The following is a 22,713-nucleotide window of genomic DNA, read 5'->3' on the forward strand; positions in this document are numbered from 1 at the left end:
AGTGAAGTGAGCAGAACCAGAAGAACACTGCACACACTAACAACAATAGCGTCTGATGGTCACCTGGGAACAATTTAGCTATTATCAACTAGGCAAGGATCTAGAACAACTCCAAGGGACTCATGACAAACAAGACTATCCACTACCATAGAAGGAAAGGACAGAGTCTGAAGGCAAATTGTAGCATACCATTCTTTACCTCTTCCATGAATTTTTCTCTATTGTAAGCAATGTGTGTCTTGTTTCACATGATGGACATGGAAATATGTATGGAAATATGTGCAATCTATATCATATTACCTGCATTCTTGGGAAGGGGCTAGGAGTGGGGGGGGTGGAGAACATGGGTTGCAAAATGTCAGAAAAAAATATTTAAAATTATGTTGACAAAATCTGAGGGAAATATTTTTTAAAGAGAATGAATCACTAGGCACTTATCATATACCTATTATATGCCAGGCACTTTGCAAGTTACAAATATGAAATAGTCCCTGCCCTCAAGGAACTTACATTCTCTAGAGTTAACATGTAAAACATATACACATATAATTATATGGCAGCTGGGTAGCATAGGAGATAGAGCTCAGAGCTAGGATTCAGGAAGGCCCAAGTTCAAATCCATCATCAGACACTTGCACTAACTTTACCTTACTCAGACATTTATCTCTGCCTACTTCAGTTCCTTCGTCTATAAAATGAGTATAATAACAGCATCTACCTCCCAGGGGTTGGGAGGATAAAATGTGACAATATTTGTAATATTTTTCAAATCTTAAATACTCATAAATAGCCTAGCTACTTATTATGATACAAATGAACAAAATTCATGTGAAATAAATAGAAAGTAACATAGTGGGGAGGCACTGGTACCTGGGAGGCTGAAGGAGTGCTCTATGAAAGAAGCAATGGTTGAATTGAGAACTGAAGGAAACCAAGGGCTCTGAGAGGCAGAACAGCATTACAGGAATAGAAGATGGACCAGTGCTAAAGTACAGTACTGAGATATGGGATAGAGTTTTCTGGGTGAAAACAGCAAGAAAAGTTCAACAGTACCACAAAACATGTATAGGAAAGTAATGCAAAATAAAGCTTTTGAGCTTGTTAAGCCTTTTCAAATAGGTTAGGACACCTTTAAATGCCAAGCAGAGTAGCCTGTATTTGATCTGGAAGCAAGAGGGACCAATTGAGAGTCTTTACTGAGCAAGATAATGGTGTGCTTAGATCCAGGTTTGGCAGCTGAGTGGAGAATAAACTGAACTGGAGAAAGATGGGAGGCAGAGAGACCAATTAAGAGGCTCTAACAAAAATCCAAGAGAGAGATGATGAGGGTATGAGTTGGGATGGTGGCCAGGTAAACAGAGAGAAGAGGATGGTTGGGAGGGAGGTCATAAAGATTAACACAACAAGATTTGACAATTGACTGAATATGTGGGATGGGAGAGGATGAAGAATTGGGGATGACTGAGGTTACAAAAACAAGTTGACTAGAAGGATGGTGGTACCCTTGACAAAAGGGGGGGGTATTTTTAAAAGGATATTGGGTTTTCTCAAAGAGATTTTGATCTCTACTGGTAGGCAGAAAAGAGTGGGGGGGGAATCATCAATCTCTCCATTAATCTGTTCTACTGGGGAGACAACATCTGGATTTGTAGTAATAGCTAAAACAAATCAAAATCAAAAGTAGTTTTAGAGATGAAAGCATTAACAACTAGAGGGAAGGGAAGGGGCAGGAGTCAGGAAGGGCATCCTAAACAAGATGGTGCATGAGTTGAGTCTTGAGACATCAGTGATCCAAAAGGTGGAGGTGAAGGGCTAGTACTCTACCCAGGGCAAAGGTTCAGAGAGTGAAGATGCAAAGTCAGGGGAGCACAACAGCAAGACAGCCAGTTTGACTGGGCCATGCAATTCGAAAAGGAAGGGGAGAAATAGAATATATGCTCAAGTAGGAAAGATGGTTGGGGACTAGTGAGCAAAGGATTTTAAATATCAAATAGGAAAATTTCTATTTGATCCTGGGTTAGTAGGAGGAACACAGGCCACAGAGAGCTGCTTGGATCTCTGATACATACTGGCTCTATGACCCTGGGATCTCTGTGACCAAAACTCTCCCAAACTACATTGCAGAGAAGGTGCAGATCTGCTTCCTCACCTGGGAGTTCCCATTGTTGCTATTGTTTGGTCACATTTTCAGTCATGTCCAACTCTTTGTGACCCCTTTTTGGAGGGTTTTCTTGGCAAAGATATTGAATGGTTTGCCCTTTTCTTCTGTGGAATGTTCCCTATACCAATAATATCAGGCTGGTCCCCATCCTTATTCTCTCTTACAAGGAAGCCAAGTTATGTGCATTTATAAAAAAGGAACATTAAATATTGCCCTTCCTTTTGTTCTCAGTGTGTTGTACCCTCGGCAAATAAACACCTGGCCTACCCCCAGATTTTATTTGGATAGGTACTCCACAAATATTTGTGAATGTGTGAACAAACCAACATTCCCCCTGGAATAAGAAAATATTATCAAGAAATCAGGCCAAGAGACAGAAAATGGAAATGGAAAACGTGCATCTCCAGGGAGTCCCTAGCGTAATGTTCTATGGTTATAAAAACCCACTCTCTTATGTCTTTACTAATAGTGACTAAGTACAGGGCAGCTAAAAGTGGAGAGTCAGGTAGGTGGCCTACCATAAGGTGGCTAGACAATATCAGTTCAAATCCTACCTTGGATACTCACTAGCTGTGTGACCTTAAACAAATCATTTAATTTCTCTGGGCTTATTTTACTCAACTGTAAAATGAGGAAATGGCCGGCTGGTTCCTTCTGGCTCTCAAATTATGATGCTATAATTAAAAAGTTAAAGTGAAGCACATCAAAGGTCACCTTCTTAAAATACATGTAAGTGGGTGTTTCAGAATTGGTCTAATACCAACAACTCAAAGGTTGGTGCATTGGTTAATTTTGCTAAACTGTCTCCCCCAGCTAATTTTTTAACTCTTTCTCAAGTTATGTGAGCAAGCATTTATTGAGCATCAACTATAAACTGTACCAGGGATTGTGTTAGCCCTGGGGATATAAAATAGCCCCAAAAAGCTCTCAAGGAACTCACAGCCTTATTGGTTTCAAGAGGTTCAAGGCTTATTACCTGTGTGTGTTGGGGGGGGGGGGGTGGTGGTGGAGGGAAAGGGTATATTTGGAAGGAATGTGATATAAAAACAAAAGGTGGGGGCAGCTGGGTGGCTCAGTGGATTGAGAGCCAGGCCTAGAGATGGGAGGTCCTAGGTTCAAATCTGGCCTCAGACACTTCCCAGTTGTGTGACCTTGGGCAAGTCACCTGACCCCCATTGCCTAGCCCTTACCACTCTTCTGCCTTGGAGCCAATACACAGTATTGACTCCAAAAACGGGAAGGTAAGGGTTTAAAAAAAAAAAGGTATCAATAAACATGTTTAGGGGGTAGCTAGGTAGCTCAGTGGATAAAGAGGCATTACTAGAGAGGGGAGGTTCTGGATTCAAATCTGAACTGAGATCCTTTCTAACTGTGTCACGTGGGCAAGTGATTTAACCCCAACTGCCTATTGCTTATCACTCTCCTGCCTTGGAACTGATACCTCATACCAAGTCTAAGATGGAAGGTAAGGGTTTAAAAGAACTAAAAATGTTTAATATGAGAAAAATGAAATCAACAAATGTGATTTGCTAGAGCAGAAACAAAACTGATGCTTATAGCTAAGAGTGATTTTCTATTGAGGAAAAAGCAATGCCTACCTAAGGTTTGACCAACACTAGTATTGACTATTGATTTTCAAACTCACTTTTTCTCCACAATTATAAAAGGGAAATTGGTGTCTCCAACTTATCTCCACGCATCAGAGTCCTCACAGATGTCCAAGATATCTTAAGCTTTCAATGATCAAGAAAGAATAAATTGGGTGATAATAGACTACAACAACAATAATAATCTGTCACTTAGAGATATAGATTGGATCTATGATTTTATTGGTATAAAGAAGTCCCAGGTGAAGGTAGTTTCACAGCCAGTGAAAGTATGCTTCTTCTTTTTAAGTGGGAGTTTTTTAGAGGGCTTTCATGAGCACTGAAATGTCGAATTCCTTACCTAATCACTTTTTAAAATCTTTTTTAAAAACCCAACCTTCCATCTTAGAATCAATGCTGTGTATTGGTTCCAAGGCAAAAGGGAAGGAAGGGCTAGACAATGAGGGCTAAGTGACTTGCCCAGGGTCATGAAGCTAAGAAGTGTCTGAGGCTAAATTTGAACCCATCTCTAGAACTAGTTTTCAATCCAATGAGCCACCTAACTGCTTCTTCTTGTTGAATCTAGTATTGTGCATATTCTTACACCAAAGACAGCTATCTACCTAGTACACCACACTTTCTTCTTTTTGTCACATCCTGACATTTACATGGCATTTTAACATTTTGAAAGTGTCTTTCTTTCATTCATCACCTTATTTGAGCTTGTGATAACCCTAGAAATTGGAACTACAGTTATAATTTCCTCCATCTTCCCAATAAGGAAACTGAGGCTTGGAGAGATTAAGTGATTTCCCCGTGATTAGTAAATATCACAACCAGGATCTGAATCTGCATCTTCATGACTCCACAACCCTTTCTACTATGCCATGCTGCTGGTCATTATCAATAGGAAGTCTCACTTGACAAAGAGAAATAACTGGAACACAAATGTTTTTGTAATTAAATTCAATAATACAAAAGTTCAAGTTCTCCGATATCTGACATCACCTCGAACAGCTAATTCTAAGATGAGTTCCAGGGCTCAAAGAACCATGAGTACAAAGACCACAATTTTAGCTGGAAGATCCCTAGAGACTATCTGCATTCCCTCACCCTACAAATGAAGCATCTTTGCCCAAGGTTGCATAGTTAGAAAGAAGCAAAGTCTCCACCCATTCCTTCAATTGTTGAGTTTCCCCTCAGAACCTTTATTTAAGGAAGTGTCCAAGCCAGCTATGTTCATTCCCTTCTTGGCTTGGCTCTTGTTTTTCCAGACATTCTACCTATAGCCCAGCATCCTTCTCAACCTGGAAGATTGAGACCCCTCCGCCAATTGGTGAATTCCCTTTCAAACTCTCTATTTGAGGAAATGTATAAGCCAGATATGGCCATATCTCTCTCAACTCTACTAACAGGTCTGTTTGGTAGACCAATTAAATGTTTTACAACCAGCTCTCTCTCTTCAGGGAGGGGGGTGGGGGGATGTATGCAAGATACACACTCAATTTTATTCTGCATTCACATTATTTTTAATCCTTACCTCCCATCTTAGAATTGATACTAAGTATTGGTTCTAAGGCAGAAAAGCAGTAAGGGATTGGCAATGTGAGTGAAGTGGCATATCCCAGGGTCAAATAGCTAGGAAGTATCTGAGGCCAGATTTGAACCTAGGACCTATGGTCTCCAGGCCTCATGAATTTTAGATTTACTCCACCCTGCTTAATCTAGCAATCAGGAATGCCTACACCCCTACTTAAGGATTAAGTGTTGAGGAGGATGGTCTATGACAGACATGTGGTAGCAAATGACAAATCAGAAACAACTGACAGACACCCTGGGCTGTCCTAAGTCAAGCTTAAGCTACCGTTGATACATGTGAGATGCAGGAAGTGATATAAAAAATGTCTATATATTCGAGTCACTTCCTCTTGTCAGTTTCTCTTTGGCAGTGGAGGCATTGAGCTCTGGGTCTCTCTCTCTCTCTCTCTGAGACATTGGGTTCAGCAGCGGTGTGGCTGGTGACAGTATGCTGGGCGTCTTGGTGTCTTGGCATGCCTGTAGCTCTTGTCCAGGTTTGGCGCTGAGTGTTCTTGGTGCAGTGACTGGGAGAAGCTCAATAGCATGGGTCAGGTGAGGCGTCTTCCCTGAGCTCTCTCGGAATTTAGGCTGATTCCTTTTTTTCCTTTACCTTTCCTAAAATGCCATCCTCTTACAAGGCCCCTCATCTCAGAGGAGGCCTCATGGCTGGAAGTCGAACTAGATTAAATCTTGGAGGAGGCCTTGTGGCTGAGGTCTCTGAACTCCCCTTGGTTTAAGCTAGGCCAGAGAAATCTTATACCCCTTTCTCTCTTTCTTCCTCTTAATTTCTTCCCTCTATATTAATTAAACCACCATAAAATTCCCAAACTGACTTGAGTATTTTTATTGGGATTTGAATTAATCCCTGGCAACCATTAGTATAATATATTAGTCAAAAACCCCTAAATTTACCCCTTACAGCCTAGATCTCTAAATGCATCAAGCCACATAGTTGACCCCTGCATTAACATTTTCTCCATCACTTCCTTAAGCCTAATTAACTAATAAAACAATACTTACACTGAAAATTTAACAATCAATTCCAGTGAACCAATTCAAATGGGCTGTAGCACACTTCTGTATTCTTCAGTTTCTAGACTTCTCCATCTTTTCCTTGCATGAGTACCTCACTCCTTCTATTCCCTTTTTTGTTTTGTGTGTTTGGGTTTCTCCCAATAGAGTATAAGCTCCTTGAGGGCAGGGACTGTTCTTTTTGCATGTACTTACATTTCTAGACCATAGTCCCATCCCTGGCATATAGTAAGTGCTTAATAAATGCTTTATCTCTCTACCACTCTATCTAAATGTCAAAGACAAGATTCAAACCCTCACTCTGAATCTAGTGTTCTTTTGGAAAATTTATGGACCTTTTCTTTGTGGCATCTCTTCAACAACTATAATGTATAGTTCATATTTGCAGACATTCCCTTTCAGTGGGTAGTATCTTAGGGTCTCATCTCCTGTAACACATGCTCTTTATCACACATGACAAAAGATATTCTTAGTGAGCTCCTATATTTAAAGAATGCATTGGATGTGGAACAGATTGACAAACTATCAGTCCTCCCTATCCCCAAAGAAACAACCAATTGGGCTTACAAAAATCTCAAGTTCAAATCTGGCCTTAGATACTTGCTAGTTGTGTGACTCTGGGCAAGCCACTTAGCATATCTAGTTCAACTGTGAAATGAGATCATAACAGCACCTACCTCAAGGTTTTTGTAAGCATCAAAAGAGATGATATTCGTAAAGTACTTAGCACAGTGCCTGACATATTGTAGGAATTTAATATTTATTTTCTTCCCCTTTCCTCTCTATCTCCTTGTTTATTCCCACTCAATAGTACTAAGAGAAAATGGAGACAGATTATAGATATGGAATTTGGTCATAGCTTGAGGATGCTGCAGGACATGCCAACAAAGACACCTTGTACTCAGTACAACCAGTACTGAGCCAAATAATGTCTAGATAATAAGAGCTAGAGATGACAAAGTTTATGTTCTACTGAGGGTAACAATAGATACACCTCTATGCAAATCATGCTCAACCAGAGAAACATCAATAACACTAAACAAGACTGTATTCTGAGAAAGGCCCTGTCCTTGGAACCAAAAGTACTGGGTTTGACACGTATTAGCTATGTTACCCTGGAAAAGTCCTTTAGACTCTCTGACCCTTAGTTTTGTTCTCTTATTTGTAAAATAGGGACAATGGTAGGTCCATCATTTCTTTCACAAGGCTATGTGTTGAGAAGAGTATTTTGTATGCCTTCAGGCATGAAGTAAATGCCAAGTATTAACCTCAGAAAGGAAAGAAAGTAAATTGATAAGGATGCATGGAACCAAAACTCCTAGTTCTGAAGTTTTTCTCTCAGTCTAATCTAGTTCTCAGTGAAAATAGTATATGCTATTCTGACTAAGGCAGTAATTTTTCCTAAAGTAGTCACTAGCAGGGATGGAAATCTGAGCAGAGAGTGGAATATAATACACCAAAACCTCCACGTCCCAAATTCTGTTATATTATTTCTACTTTGGATACTTCATAGATCCAGACAAATCTAGCCTCAGTTTCACTCTTAAAGACTTTTTCAATTTCTAGCTCTTAATATGTTTATTGTTATCCAGACAACAGTCAGAAGTAACAAAAGAGGCAGTGAATTCAGGTATAAGGACAGCTGGTCTAACCCAAGAGAACCAATCAGATCAATTAGTCAGAAAAAAACATTCCCTGGAATTAATGTTGAACTTAGTTACTGATTTGTTACCTTCTTCCTTGTACACTCCTTTTACTGGATATGGTAGGTACTTCATAAATATTAGTGAATGAATCACCATCCTTCTGACACTGAGAAAATGAGCTAGCAAAGGAAAATTCATTCTCCCCATGTTCCGAACTTTACCAGTCTTAGGATCATAGATTCTAAGTTGTGCTGCCTAGTCCAACTTTACAGATAAAGAAATGGAGGTTCAGAGTAATTTGCCCAAGGTCACACAGATCATGTGGCAGGGGGAAAAATTTGAACTCAGTTTCTCTGACTCCAAAGCTAGACAGAACTATTATAGATGGTTTGTTTAAATAACTTCTCTTGGAGGATGAGCTTTATTTAATATAAAATGACTATCACATGCTTGATAACTGAGTGGCTATGAAACCTCTCTGAGGTTTTGGGGATACCTAGAATTGTCTGAATGCCAACAGGAAGTCACATTGAGTAAGAATGAATGAACCCTCTGCTCTAGTTGTAACAAGTTGAGAGAGTGTAAGAATAAAACCTAGGCAGGTAGTAACAGAGGTGCCCTCAGGAAGAAAAGGTATTTCAGGATTTAGAGAAGAGAAAGAAGGGTGAATACCTAAGGGACAAAGCCAGTCAGAAGCCACATTCAGACAACAAAGATCTCTAATGTTCTCTATCAGCATGGCATCTTATGCTCCCGTTACTCTGGATCTCTAGAATTTGAAATTTACCAAGTTTCTGGTGCCAAGAGTTGTGGATTTTTAATATTGTGCCATAATAATAGTAAAGAAGGGGGCAGTTGGGTGGCTCAGTGGATTGAGAGTCAGGTCTAGAGGCAGGAGGTCCTAATTTCAAATCTAGCCTCAGACACTTCCTAGCTGTATGACCCTGGGCAAGTCACTCAACCCCCTTGCCTAGTCCTTACTGCTCTTCTGCCTTGGAACCAATACAAAGTATTGATCCCAAGATGGAAGGTAAAGGTTTAAAAAAATAATAATAGTTGACATGTATAATAAGATATTAAGGTTCGGAAAACATTTTACATACATTATCTCTGATCTACATGACAAGCCACTGAGGTTCCTGCTTTTGGGGGAATTTGGAGTCAGAAAGTCCTGGTTCAAGCCCCTGGGCAAATCACTTAACCTCAGTAAGCTTCAGTTTTCTCAACTGTAAACAAAGGAATAAACATAGTTGTACTTTCACCAAATAATATATATTCTACAAAGCATTTTGAAAACCTTAAGGCGCTGTAGATATTATTTTTATTTATATATACATATTATTATATAATTATATATCATTATTATTTTTTTATCATTTCATTTTATAGATTAGGACACTGATTTCAGAGAGATAAAACTGTCTATAGTGAGACAGCTCATAAGTGTCTAAGGAGGAATTTAAATTCAATCCTTCCTGACTACAAGTCCAGCACTCTTCCACTTGGCTATATTGAGTCTTTCTTCTTTTATTTGTTTGTAACATTAAAATTCCCAGGTATCCCTCCCTCTTTTCCTTCCCTGGACTAGAAAAGGCATTATTTGGCAAAAAAAAAAAAAAGAGAGATATCAGTATATATAAAACTCACTGTACTGTAATTTCATTTTTAATGTAATTTGAAAGAAAATGTATCTATGGAAAAACCCTAAAATTTGGTTGTGTGGATTTTCAACATACCCTTTCAATATCAGCACCTTTCTAATGGCCATCATCATTAATTGTTTGAAGTGGATTTACTATTGTATGTAAAAAAATGATTTACAACCAGCAAACATCATGGAGATAGATATCTTCAGGGAAAGGAGTTCTAAAAGTCAGTAAAAACCACAAGCTTTGCAAGTTTTTGTCACTATCCAGAAGACATAATGAGTTTACCAAAGAAGAAAACATGAGATATCCTGGTACAAGAGAAAAGGAACAAAATTTGGAGTCAGAAGACCTGTATTCAAATCCTGCCTCATCCCCTTACTAAGTAACCTTGAACAAGTCACTTACTCTCTCTGGATTTCAGTTTCCCCAACTATAAAATGAGGTGGTTGAACTACACACCTTAAAGAAAGGGTCCATTCTGGCTCCAAGTTAATGATTCTCTTCCTTAATATCTGGTAGCTATACTCAGGAAAGTCAAACTCCAATTTGTTGCTGAAAAGACTTCCTGAAAGTCTTTTCTTTTTATGGGTCAATGACTCTGTCATTAATGACATTAGAAGTACCGTAAGTGAGGACACTCACCTTGAAGCTTCCTCAAGGCCTCAGAGACTCTCTCTTTCAAAGAAACTACCTCCTAGACAGAAGCCATCTTAACCACTGCCCAATTTGAGAGAAGGAAAGCAAGATTCATTCTGCTACTGAAGTCCTAATTATCAGACACCCAAGAAAATGGCCAGATCTGAAGCCTCAGGCATGGAGGAAAACTGGCTTCCATGAAGTTTAGCAGATTCATTCTCAAGCTTTCTTTGGAAGGAGCTGATCCAGAACCACTTAGAGGAAAGGAGAACCTAAATAAATAATGGAGAGCTCTTTCCATTAATATTGGAAGAAGCAATTAGCTAAACAACTTAGTCATCTGCTTTTGCTTAGGTACCATTAGGTTGGAGCTAGATCTAAAATCTACCTGAATCAGTCTAGAAGAATTCGCTCAGTCCTAACTCTGCACCAGGCACTGAGCTAAGGGCACAAGGAAAGGCAAAGAGTCCTATGCCAAAGAAACTTAATTCCCATTGGAGAAATAACATCATATATTAGATACATACAAGATGAGTAGAGGAAAGGTAAAGAGATATGACATTTAAAAAAATATGGCAGACATTAAACCATTACCTAATTGACCTGCTTCTTCTTTGTACTGCCTAGCAGAGCTTTTTTCAAATGATCTGGTTACAGATGAGGAAAAGTGATATACCCAACATTACACAGACTGGAAGCATGGAGGGAGAGGGTGTGTTGAATTTGAATCCAAGTCTTTTGACAACCTCAGTGAAATGCATTTTAACACCCTGGCCTACCTAAAATAAGTTTACAAAAGAAACATTTTTATATGTGTACTAATAGTATCTATATATATGTATACTAATAATGGGGCAGCTAGGTGACTCAATGAATAGAGAGCCAGATTTGGAGATTGAAGGTCCTGGGTTCAGCAAGTCACTTAATACCAATTACCTAGCCCTTGCTGCTCTTCTGCCTTGGAATCAATATTTAGTATTGATTCTAATACAGAATAAGGATTAAAAAGGAAAAAAAAAGAAATGTATACTAACAACTCTCAAAAACCAGTCTATTCTTTCTGTACTTTGTCTAGTGATAATTTATATTTCTTGATAAGGGGCAGCTGGGTGGCTCAGTGGATTGAGAGCCAGGCCTAGAGACAGGAGGTCCTGGGATCCAATCTGGCCTCACATACTTCCTAGTTGTGTGACCCTGGGCAAGTCACTTGACCCCCATTACCTAGCCCTCACCACTCTTCTGCCTTGAAGCCAATAGGTATTATGGATTCTAAGACAGAAGGTAAGGGTTTTTTTTTTTTAAACCCTTACCTTCCGTCTTGGAGTCAATACTGTGTATTGGCTCCAAGGCAGAAGAGTGGTAAGGGCTAGGCAATGGGGGTCAAGTGACTTGCCCAGGGTCACACAGCTGGGAAGTGTCTGAGGCCAGATTTGAACCTAGGACCTCCTGTCTCTAGGGCTAGCTCTCAATCCACTGAGCTACCCAGCTGCCCCTGAAGGTAAGGGTTTTTTAAAAAATGATTAAATTATATGAGGGATACTAGGTGGCACAGTGGGGGGGAAACATCTTTCTGAGTTCAAATCTGGCCTCAGACACTAGCTGTGTGACTCTGGGCAAGTCATTTCACCCTGTCAGCCTTAGTCTCCTCATCGGTAAAATGAACTGGAGAAGGAAATGGCAAACCATTCCAATATCTCTACCAAGAAAACCTTGAATGAGATCACTGAGTCAAACGTGGCTGAAATAACTCATCAATCAATTTGATAAATGAGAGACAAGGGAAGGAAACTTTCAGGCTAGCAGAATCAACTCGAACTCTTTTAACTTGTTGCCGGGCTTTTTGCTGACAGCTGGTATGGCACTGGAGGAATAAGCACCTTGCTGAGCCTCAGGCTCCTCTTCTCCAAAGTCCCTTCCACCTTCACTTAAAACAATTATGTGAAAAACAATGCCGCCCGCCGCCACCGCGTCTGACGGCATATGCCACGCTCCGCATCCACAGCCCTCCGCCTAAAGTGGGGGCTTGCCTCACCTCTTTTTCTCTAAAGCCAAAGGTGCTCATGTACCAGACCCCTGAGCTGCCAGACCCGAAAGCCGACGTCCGTGCGGTTGCCAGGGGCAGTACACTAGGCCCAAACATGTCACACCCTCGTACCGGGACACACATCTGTCAAGCACGCCCAGCCCAGCGTCTGGTCGGGTGAGAACGCAAGCAGCTGGTAAGCCCAGCACTGACCACTACTTAATTCTTAAAGCCCACCGCCGGCGCCCGAGACGCAGAACTATCTGTACGCCCTCCTGGGAGAGTACCCAAATAAAGCAACCGAGAAAAAAGGCCTCCAGGCCACTCGCGGACCCGGCCGGCAGGCTTCCCACCTGCCTCCCAAGCTTGGCCAGACGCGCCCATCCTGGGGGCAAAGAATTGGGCACGGGGACTCTGCCTTGACAGCCGGGCCTAACTGCGCTCGTCCGCTGGCAGGGAGCAAGGAAGCAACAGTTTTCTGCCCCTATCTGCTAGCTGCCCACGCTTCCCGTGCCCGTTAGCCAGAAGCAAAAGTCCAGCCTCAAACTCTCCCGAAGTCCCAAACTTGGTTTTTACTGACCTGGCGCCCCTGGGAGAGAAGGCGCGTCATGATGGCTTGGTGACAAAATCTTCCCCCTCTCCAAGCTCTGCCCTCCGAGGAAGCTACACCCGGCCGCAGACAAACAGCAGGAGCCTGGGAAAGCTCGCTCGCTCGCTCCCTCTCCTTCCAGTGCCGAGCCCCAGTTCCAGGACTCAGGCGGCCTCCCTCAGGCCAGGGGAAGCCGCGGCCACGCCCACAGTAGCACTGCAGCCTATGGACGGCAACCTTGAACTTGAGAGCCCGCCCCCAAGTGTGAGCCGGCCCGCAGAGCCCCATGCAGAACGGGAGAGCGCAGGATTCCTGGGGCTTTGTTTTTCTATGGCCCACAGAGCTCGGGCTGGTGCCAGGGAGAAGTCCGAAGCAAACCGTGGAACAAAGGGGGCTCTTATGGCCCCGGAGCCTGCCCTCCAGCCCTGTATGAGAACCACCAATTCATTTTAACAAGGGCCCTCCATTGTTGCCAAGAAATTCCTGAAGTTACAGAAGCCGGGGAAGATGCCCAACTCGGGGCAGATCTAAGGGCTGCCTGGGAAGCGGGGCTCAAACAAACATTCGAATTCTGGGCAGTTTCCCCCCTCCTTTATGTGGACAAGTTCCAAAGGCTTCTTTCTGAGGTGGGGTTTTGCTAATATCTAAAATGGAGGAGGAAAGCAATTTATTGGCAATCCCATTGCTTGGTACAAAGGAGAAAGCCCGGGATTTGGCGTACCTTTGCACCCGATATACCGGTATGTGTTTAACCATTGACTGGAGTAAGGATTAGTGTGTGTGTGTGGGGGGGGGGATATTCGCAAGGCACACTTTTAAAATTAATTTGCATTATTAACATTTTTGTCCTCATTTTTAAGAAAGGCTAGAAATCAATGAAACAAAAAACCCAAGCCCTGCTCTGTGGCAATTGCCAGGAAATGCTCACGTTGAAAATTTAACAATCGGCTCCTGCAAGCCTGCACTAGCTGCCTCCAGCACTCTCCAGCTTCGCACAGATGGAGTCAATGTGGTTCCGTGAAAAGGATACTGGATTTGGACTCAAAGACCCTTGGTTTAGATCCTAGCTTTGCCAATGATTACCTGTGTGACCTTGGGAAGGTCCCAAGCCCCCAGGGCTTCAGATTCTTCCACTGTAAAATGAGGGGGATTGACCCAAGATGATGCTTGGTGTCCCTTCCAGCTAGAAACCCAGGATCCCATAAATCCTTTTGCCTCTCAAGAGCTATGTCCTCTTTTATAAAATTAGGGAACTGGATTAGATGAAGTCTAAGGTTACCTTAATCTCTAATATCCTATTATCCTAGAAAGAAGACAGTTAGTCCCTCCTTAATCTCTGCTTCCCTGCTTCCTTCACAGGATGTGCCATCTCCTCCTGGAGGCATCTTCTCTCTTCTTCTCCTCTTCTCTCCTCCACTCCCCCACTTTATAACTCTCAAAAACACTTTACATTCATTTCTATACAATTTTATACACATATATACACGCATATATTTATGTACAAAAATACTTTGTATTTAATCACTTCCTGATTGTAACCTCCCAAAAGAATGGATACTCTTTGAGGTCAGAGATTGCTTTTTATTTTTGTCTTTGTATATCCAGTAAATTGTCTTCCACTAAGTAATTTGAGAGAATTAAAAAACAAACAAACAAAATTACCTTCTGTCTTAGTCTCTACTCTAAGGCAGAAGAGTGGAAAGGGCTAGGCAATTTGGGTTAAATGACTTGCCCAGGGTCACACAGCTAGGATGTGTCTGAGTCCAGATTTGAACACAGATTCTCCCAACTCCAGGCCTGGCACTCTAGCCTAAATGCCCTGCGTGAATTAAATTTAGAACCAAAGGCCCTGGTTTAGACGATGAGTTCTAGTACCTAAGCCTCAGTTTTCTCATGTGTAGAATGAGCAGTTGAACTAGAAAGATTCTAAGGTCCCTTCCAGTCTGAAATCCTATGAATTCTCCTCTGAAGTTGCTAGAGATCAGATTCACTGTGCAAGAAGATGTTGAGAATCTTGTACTCTCAATGTTTCCTCATCTGTAAAATGGCACCCCATGGCATGTGTTCATATGTCCAAAACCTATGAATAAAAATGTTTCTTTAAAAGTGCATTTTTTCCAAAGGATGAGGTCCAAAGTTAAGGTGATACCCATCTTCCAAGTTGATTTCAAATCTTCTTTGGCTAAGTGAGTTTGTCAGAATGTATAACAGCCCAGGAAAGAGAATTCATTTCCCCATGAGTCAAACTGGTAATGCCAGAGAAGAGATTTGAATCCCAGTCACCAGACTCGATCCAATATTCTTTCCATGGCATTCTGATTAAGACAAATGATAAGATTATTGCTTTTTCTCCCTAAAAGATTCAAGCACTGTGGTGAATAAATGCTTTCTTGTTCCCTTCCTGAGGGAGCAAAGTGTGTTCTTCATTTCAATATGGCCCCAGTGTCCAAAAAGTACTCCCTCACCCCTTCCTCTTAGGATCTGAAGTGCCTTAAGAGACTCTAATCAGGTACCACTTCCTACAGGAAGTCCTTCTTGACAACCCTAGCTTTTAGTGCTTTGGGATCTCACCCCCTCCCACCTGCTCTGATGACACTGTATATGCTTTTTTACTTAATTACCTGAAATTCAAAGAAGAGCAGTACAATATGAAAGCTCAGGAGTCAAAGAACGGGGGTTCAAGCCCACCTGTGATATTTACTGCTTCTTTGACCCTAGACAAATCATTTTACCTCCTTGGACCTCAGTTTCCTCATCTGTAAAATAGGGAGAGGACTAGCTGGCCTCTGAAAAGCCTCCCAGTCCTAGTGTTATGAGCTTATGACTTTTATCTGGGCATGACATGTCCCTCTCTCACAGTCCTACTCCCCACCCCCAAGTAGAATGGGAACTTCTTGAGACCAGGGAACATTTAGTGGTAAGAACAATTCTTGACACCCTGTATAACAGAAAGGTATATCATATTTATAAAATAACATGCTTATAATAATAATAGCTTTATATTTAACATAGAGCTTTAAAGTTTGCAAAACACTTTAAGCTATTTCATTTGATCTTCACAATAGCCCTGGAAGGTAAGTGCTATGATTATCTCTGGTTTACAGATGGGTAAACTGAGGCTGGGACTTACCCAAGGTCACAAAGCTGGAGGTAGGAGCTTAGGTCTTCTTGACTTCAAGTTCAGCTCTTCAACCCCTGCACTACTTAGCTGCCTTATTGCATTAAGAAATCATATTTTAAATCTATTGAATGCTAGAAAGGACTCTAAAAGTCATCTAGTCCAACTCTAACTTTACAGAGAAGGAAACCGTCCCAGAGTGGTTAAGTGATTCACTCATATCATGTAGGTAAATAGCACCTAGACTAGATCCCAAATTCTTGGCCCAAAATTCAAGAGTTCTTTCCACCCTACCAGATTGCTTCTCTAGAAATGAACAGAAATGGAGGCTCCCCAAAAGGGTGTTCTCTGTTCCCCTAACAGATGATTGGAGGGAAAGGAACTTCGTTCATCCATCAAGGGTTTATTGAGTGCCTATCTTCCCAACTCACAGTCTCCAGAGCTCCTTTATTTTGGCTAGTCTCATTTTATCCTCAATTTAGCTATTCCTTCCTAGGGTTAATTATCTTGAAATCATTCTCCTCAAGTCAAAATGTCACAAGGAAAGTATGTGTAAGTTGCTGCCAAGTCGATTTTCTTGTATTTCCTGTCAAATGGAAGTTACACAAAGCCTGGGAAAGCCTTTCTTTCCTTACCTCATCAGAACCTGCCTTTACCTGGCCCCAGGAAGCAAGGTGAAAGGGTTTTCTCCTTCAAGGAAGGGAGAAAAGAAAACAAATCCCAGGATTTCAGATTCTGGCTTCCAAAAGGAGCCAGCACCACCACCTGGTGGCCAAAGCCAGGGAAGGCTGAGATCTTGGCAAGGAAGAAGTCTGAAAGTGCAGAGCTGGAAGGAACCTCCCAGATCATCAGATCCAACCCTTCCTCCCATTCTGCAGATGAGGAAGTTAAGGCTTAGAGAGTCTAAGAGTTAGAGTTAGAGAGTTAGAGTTAGAGAGTCTTCGAGTTAAAGCTAAGAGGGACCTCAGAAAACATCTGGTCTAACCCCCTCATTTTACCAATGAGGAAAGTGAGGTTTACAGCACCTGTGTGATACTTACCCAAAGTCAGGATCATAGAGTTAGAACTGGAAGACTGTAATTCAATTCCACTTCCTCCCATTTTACAGATGTGAGACCTGAGGCTCAGAAAGATTGAGGGCTATAGCTTAATGGGAGGAAGGGGGAAGAGCAGGAAGGAACAGAAAAAAAATCAGTGTTTATGTTAGAAGGAGGGTAGTGAACAAACTAAAGGAGAACAATCATGTCTTGCACAGTATATGAATTTGGGGCACTTTACAATGTGCTGCCTCAAGGCAGAACATTCCTCTAGGATACGAAAGGGCTTTGGCAAAGAAGTTAATTACATCCACTGCCATCTCTTTCATGTGGAGCCTTAACTGTCTGCTTAGACAAATATGGGGATTTACAACAACTCCTACTGACTCACAGCCAAATTATAATACACTCTTCTGTTTCTCCAGGAAGCTTCCAGAAAAATTCCTCTGGGGTCAAGAGAGGCCTTGAAATGGAAGAGATGGAGGGAGGTGGGCTAGTCTTGCCAGCTCCAAGTAGGACTCCTGCCTAAGCCTTCAAAGAGAGATGGTTATCTCAGCTCTCCAGAGAAGCAAATTCCATCTCCTCCCTTCCTTGCTCTTGCCAAAATTGTCAATTCCAGAAGTTTTTAATCCCTTTCATTTATGGGATCAGAGATTTACATCTAGTACAGACCCCAAAAGCTCTCTGTTCACCCCAGTTCATTTGACAAGTTTGAAACTGAGGTCCAAGGCAGCTGACTTCCTTAAGGTCTTGAGTAGTGAGAGAGCCATGGTTCAAACCCAGGACCCCCAACTCTCAATCCAGCATGCTTTCCATGCTAGAAAGGCACATAAAAGAAAATTATTTAGTGCCAAACTGAGTGGTACCTAATGTGCCTTTCCTGATTTTTTAGCTCATTCTACTTCATGAGTTTATATCAGCCAGGATATCAGACTCCCTCTAGAACCCTCCTAAGATTGGACTCTTCTGATCTGCAGCTTCTTAGGGATTTGCCCACTAAAATACTCTGGATCAACCTTTCTCCCACAATCCTTGCATCCTCTCAGCCAAGTGTGAGGCCCCTAGATTTCTGGCTGGCATTTGGTACTCCACCCACATCCCCAGGAAATCACTGGCTGGCCAGATATTTCCCCTCCCTCTGCCAAAAAGCAGAGAAGGAACACAAAGAGCTCTTGGCTCTTAGCACTGGAGGTATTATTATGTCTAGGGCTCTCTTATTGCAGCCCCCTTCTCCAGGATTATGGGGCAGAATTTCAAACAGATCAGGCATATAGACCATGGTATATGATGAAAAACTGCCCCAATCCTGAAAGGCTGCTCCTCTCTGCCTTTTTTGGCAGGGAGGGGCAAGGGATACCAACCATACACTCAAGAAGGGAATGAGAAGTGTAGGACAGACCACTCAGCTCCCCTGGCTGCCCTCCTGAGGCTTAGAAAAATAACATGTGATTTCTACACATCACTTCGAGGACTGTAGAATATTTTCATATATATCATCTCATTTGTCTTTCCCGATTATTCCATTGATACTTAGTAAGTACCTACTATGTGCCAGACACTGTGATAGCTCCAGGGGATACAAAGAGGAAAATAAAATATATAGTCCTTGCCCTCACTGAATTTATACACTTTGGAAAACAACTGGAGATTTCAGGGATTGTTATCCACAAGATTGGGACAATAGTCCCTGAAATATCCAGTTATTGTCCAAAGAAAAGAAAGAAACCTAAAGGTAAGATTCAATTTAATCTATTTGATTCTATAGGAAAGGTTCAAGAGCAATGGTCAGGGTTAAAGAATGAATGGTAAAGAGACAAATTTAAGCTTGTGAAAAGGAAAAAAAACTTGCTAGCAGAGCTTTCCAAAAGTTAATGGGCTCCCTCAAGAAGTATTAGGTACAGGGGAAGCTAGGTGGCTCAGTAGATAGAGTACCAGGTCTGGAGTCCTGGAAAGACCTGGATTCAAATTTGGCCTCAGACACTTTCTACCTGTGACCCTGGGCAAGTCACTTAACCCCTATTGCTTAGCCCTTTTTGGTCTTAGAATTGTTATTAAGACAGAAAATGAGGGGAAGGAAGGAAGGAAGGAAGGAAGGAAGGAAGGAAGGAAGGAAGGAAGGAAGGAAGGAAGGAAGGAAGGAAGGAAGGAAGGAAGGAAGGAAGGAAGGAAGGAAGGAAGGAAGGAGGGAGGGAGGGAGGGAGGGAGGGAGGGAGGGAGGAAGGAAGGAAGGAAGGAAGGAAGGAAGGAAGGAAGGAAGGAAGGAAGGAAGGAAGGAAGGAAGGAAGGAAGGAAGGAAGGAAGGAAGGAAGGAAGGAAGGAGGGAGGGAGGGAGGGAAGGAGGGAAGGAGGGAAGGAGGGAAGGAGGGAAGGAGGGAAGGAGGGAAGGAAGGAGGGAGGGAAGGAGGGAAGGAGGGAAGGAGGGAAGGAAGGAGGGAAGGAGGGAAGGAGGGAAGGAGGGAAGGAAGGAAGGAAGGAAGGAAGGAGGGAGGGAAGGAGGGAAGGAGGGAAGGAGGGAAGGAGGGAAGGAAGGAAGGAAGGAGGGAAGGAGGGAAGGAAGGAAGGAAGGAAGGAAGGAAGGAAGGAAGGAAGGAAGGAAGGAAGGAAGGAAGGAAGGAGGGAGGGAAGGAGGGAAGGAGGGAAGGAGGGAAGGAGGGAAGGAGGGAGGGAAGGAGGGAAGGAGGGAAGGAGGGAAGGAGGGAAGGAGGGAAGGAAGGAAGGAAGGAAGGAAGGAAGGAAGGAAGGAAGGAAGGAAGGAAGGAAGGAAGGAGGGAGGAAGGGAGGGAGGGAGGAAGGGAGGAAGGGAGGAAGGGAGGAAGGGAGGGAGGGAGGGAGGGAGGGAGGAAGGGAGGAAGGAAGGAAGAGAGAGAGGAGGGAGGTTGAATATATATCCTGCTATGTTCACAGTAGTACTACTCATTGAGGATATGCATCTGTAGGAGATGAAAAGCATAGGGCAGCTGTCTTTTACTTTTGTGTTCTCTTTACTATTTGAAGATGGATATAAAAAGATAGAATGAAAGAAAGAAATAGAAAAAAAAGAAAATTAAAATTATTTGCTTTGAGTCTTTGAAGAAAATTAGGTACCTAACAGAATATAAGCCTATTACGACAAGGTCTGTTTTGGTTTATGTCTCTCCATCTATAGGCAGCTTGGTATCCAAAGGAAGGGGAGGGTCCTACTATGTGCCAAGTACTTCACAAATACGATCTCATTTGAGATACTGGATAGAATGGTGGCCCAGAATCAGGAAGACCTGAGCTTGAAACTTACTTCAGATACCTTATATGATCCTGGGAAAGTCACCTAAGTTCTGTCTGCCTCAATTTCCTCATCTATAAAATGAAGATTAAAAAAAAACTACCTACTGATACATGGGGTTTGGGGGAGGCTCAGACTGTATAATACTATAATAGCTAGTCTGACTATGGGCAAGTCAATGCTTTCAACTTTGGTTTAATTATAAACAAAATGAAAAGGTTAGAGTGGATGAGCCGGAAGATCCCTTAAAGGGTCTCTAAATCATTTGATCAATAAGCATTCGTTTTAATCCTATTTGTACATTCTGGAGGTAAGGGATATCATTGTCCCTATTTTTCAGGTGAAGAAACTGAGACCAAGTAAGGTTAAATGACTTGACCAAGATCACAAAGATAGTGAAATAGGAGAGATTTGAGCATGAGTCCTCTTTTCCCAAGATCAAGTCTAGCTATAGTCTACCCACTACTCTACACTACCTCCAGGCTATTCACTGGTTATCCTTCACTCTGACTAAATGACTGGCCTGCCTCCTCTCCTGGTGCTATTCTTTCCATGGCTTCTCCAGAATTCGTCACTGGCATTATGCACCAATCTGCTAACTTCCCAATAATGCCTTGCCATTGCCTCTTGTAGAGGGGTGTGTAGATTCTCTTTCCTTTATAGAAAAGCTCTTCAGAATCTCATAGGAGGAAATGAAACTCACAGAAATGTAGCAAGTGCACTTCAGACACCCATGTGGACTATTATCTATGATGGCATGTGTTTGTGTACTTGGTTTCTTCTTCTCCTCCTCCCTCCATGATGGACCCATCATGACAATCTCCACTTCTGTCCCAGCCACAATGACCTAAAAAGTGTGCTCAGATGCTGGTGGGGATGGATCACAGGTAAGAAGTGAAGGAGCAAGTCAACAGATTGTGGGAAAGTTCAGGGCTGGCTCCCACAGGACCAGAGAGAGAAAAACTGGTCCTTCCTGCTGACTTTTGGTGACTACATGGCTCATGTGTCGACTATTTGTGAATCATTCAACCCTGCTTCCCAGGAAATCACTACTTGATGCCATAAACCCAGCATGAATAGTGTCATAGTATCATCGATTTCAAGAAGGAAGGGACCTTAGAGGCCAAATCTAATTCTCTTCATTTTACAAATGAGGAAACTGAGGTCCAGAGAGATTATGTGACTTCACAGGACCATAGATAGAATTTGAGCTGAAAGGGTCCTTAGGTGTCATGAAGTCAGATCCTTTCATTTTACGGGTGAAAAAACTGAGTTTCAGAAAGTTTAGTTGACTTCATTAGATTCTTAGCATTTCAACCATGAGAACTTAAGGGTCATAACGTCTTACCCCTTCATTTTATTGATGAGAAAATGCAGTCCTTGAGAAGCAAAGAGATTTGTTAAGGATCACACAGCTAGCAAGCATATGAAGCTGGAATCAAATCCAGGTGGTTCCAATTTGTCCAGTACTCTCATGATATTCTCTCTCTCTCTCTCTCTCTCTCTCTCTCTCTCTCTCTCTCTCTCTCTCTCTCTCTCTCTCTCTCTCTCTCTCTCTCTCTCTCTCTCTCTCTCTCTCTCTCTCTCTCTCTCTCTCTCTCTCTCTCTCTCTCTCTCTCTCTCTCTCTCTCTCTCTCTCTCTCTCTCTCTCTCTCTCTCTCTCTCTCTCTCCCCTCCCTTAACCTTTCCTCCTGTCTTAGAATCAATACAGAGGATTGGTTCCAAAGCAGAAGAGTGGTATTAGAGGGTTAAATGAGTTGTCAGTCATACAACTGGAAAGTGTCTGAGGCCAGATTTGAACCCAGGACCTCCCATCTCTAAGCCTGGATCTCTATCCACTGAGCAACCTGGCTGCCCCCTCCATGGTTTCTTTAAATGTCTGGACACATTTCCATTTTTTTAACAAACCTATTATTTTATTGGTAGAGGGATCCCCCAGGAATAAAACTCCCTCCACCACCACAGATCAGACAGACTCCTCTCAGCAACTTTTAGTCTTCAAAAGAGAGTTGCTAGGAGCAGTAGTTTGCTGAGGGTCCCACAACGAGTATGTGCCAGACTGAACTACAATCTTGGCTCCAAAGCCAGCTCTCTAATTACTAACCCCTTCTATCTGTCTCCACATTGACCTAACAGAATGAACACAATTTTCCTATCACTTTTTCCCTTCTTTTTTAAACTCTTTTTTTAAAGTGGTGAATTTCATCTTTGTCTTTGATATATTCACTCTTTACAACTGACATTTTCCAAGTTCTACATCTGAGTTTTATCTCTGCCTTACTTCTTATTCCTCTCTATATGAAGTCTCTGCTCCAGAGAAATCAGATTACCTAATGTCTCCCAAACATCCCCTGGGTTTTCTCCCCTGACTCCTACCTACACCTTTGCCCCTATATCCT

General features: G+C 42.2%; 1 protein-coding gene across 4 annotated transcripts in view; it reads right to left on the reverse strand.

Moving 5' to 3' along the window:
• The window catches only part of PLD1 (phospholipase D1), a 272,434-nt gene that overhangs the window by 199,813 nt on the left and 49,908 nt on the right, over positions 1-22,713 (reverse strand). For 2 of the 4 annotated variants that reach the window (XM_056807221.1, XM_056807219.1), the window contains exon 1: positions 12,892-13,092. The exons of the other annotated variants lie outside the window; for them this stretch is intronic. The gene's annotated coding sequence lies outside the window, so the exon portion shown is untranslated. Of the gene's footprint in view, positions 1-12,891; positions 13,093-22,713 lie in introns of those variants that run through there. 4 annotated transcript variants of the gene reach the window in all.

The sequence above is a fragment of the Monodelphis domestica genome, chromosome 8 (genome assembly GCF_027887165.1).
Source record: "Monodelphis domestica isolate mMonDom1 chromosome 8, mMonDom1.pri, whole genome shotgun sequence".
NCBI lineage: Eukaryota > Metazoa > Chordata > Mammalia > Didelphimorphia > Didelphidae > Monodelphis > Monodelphis domestica.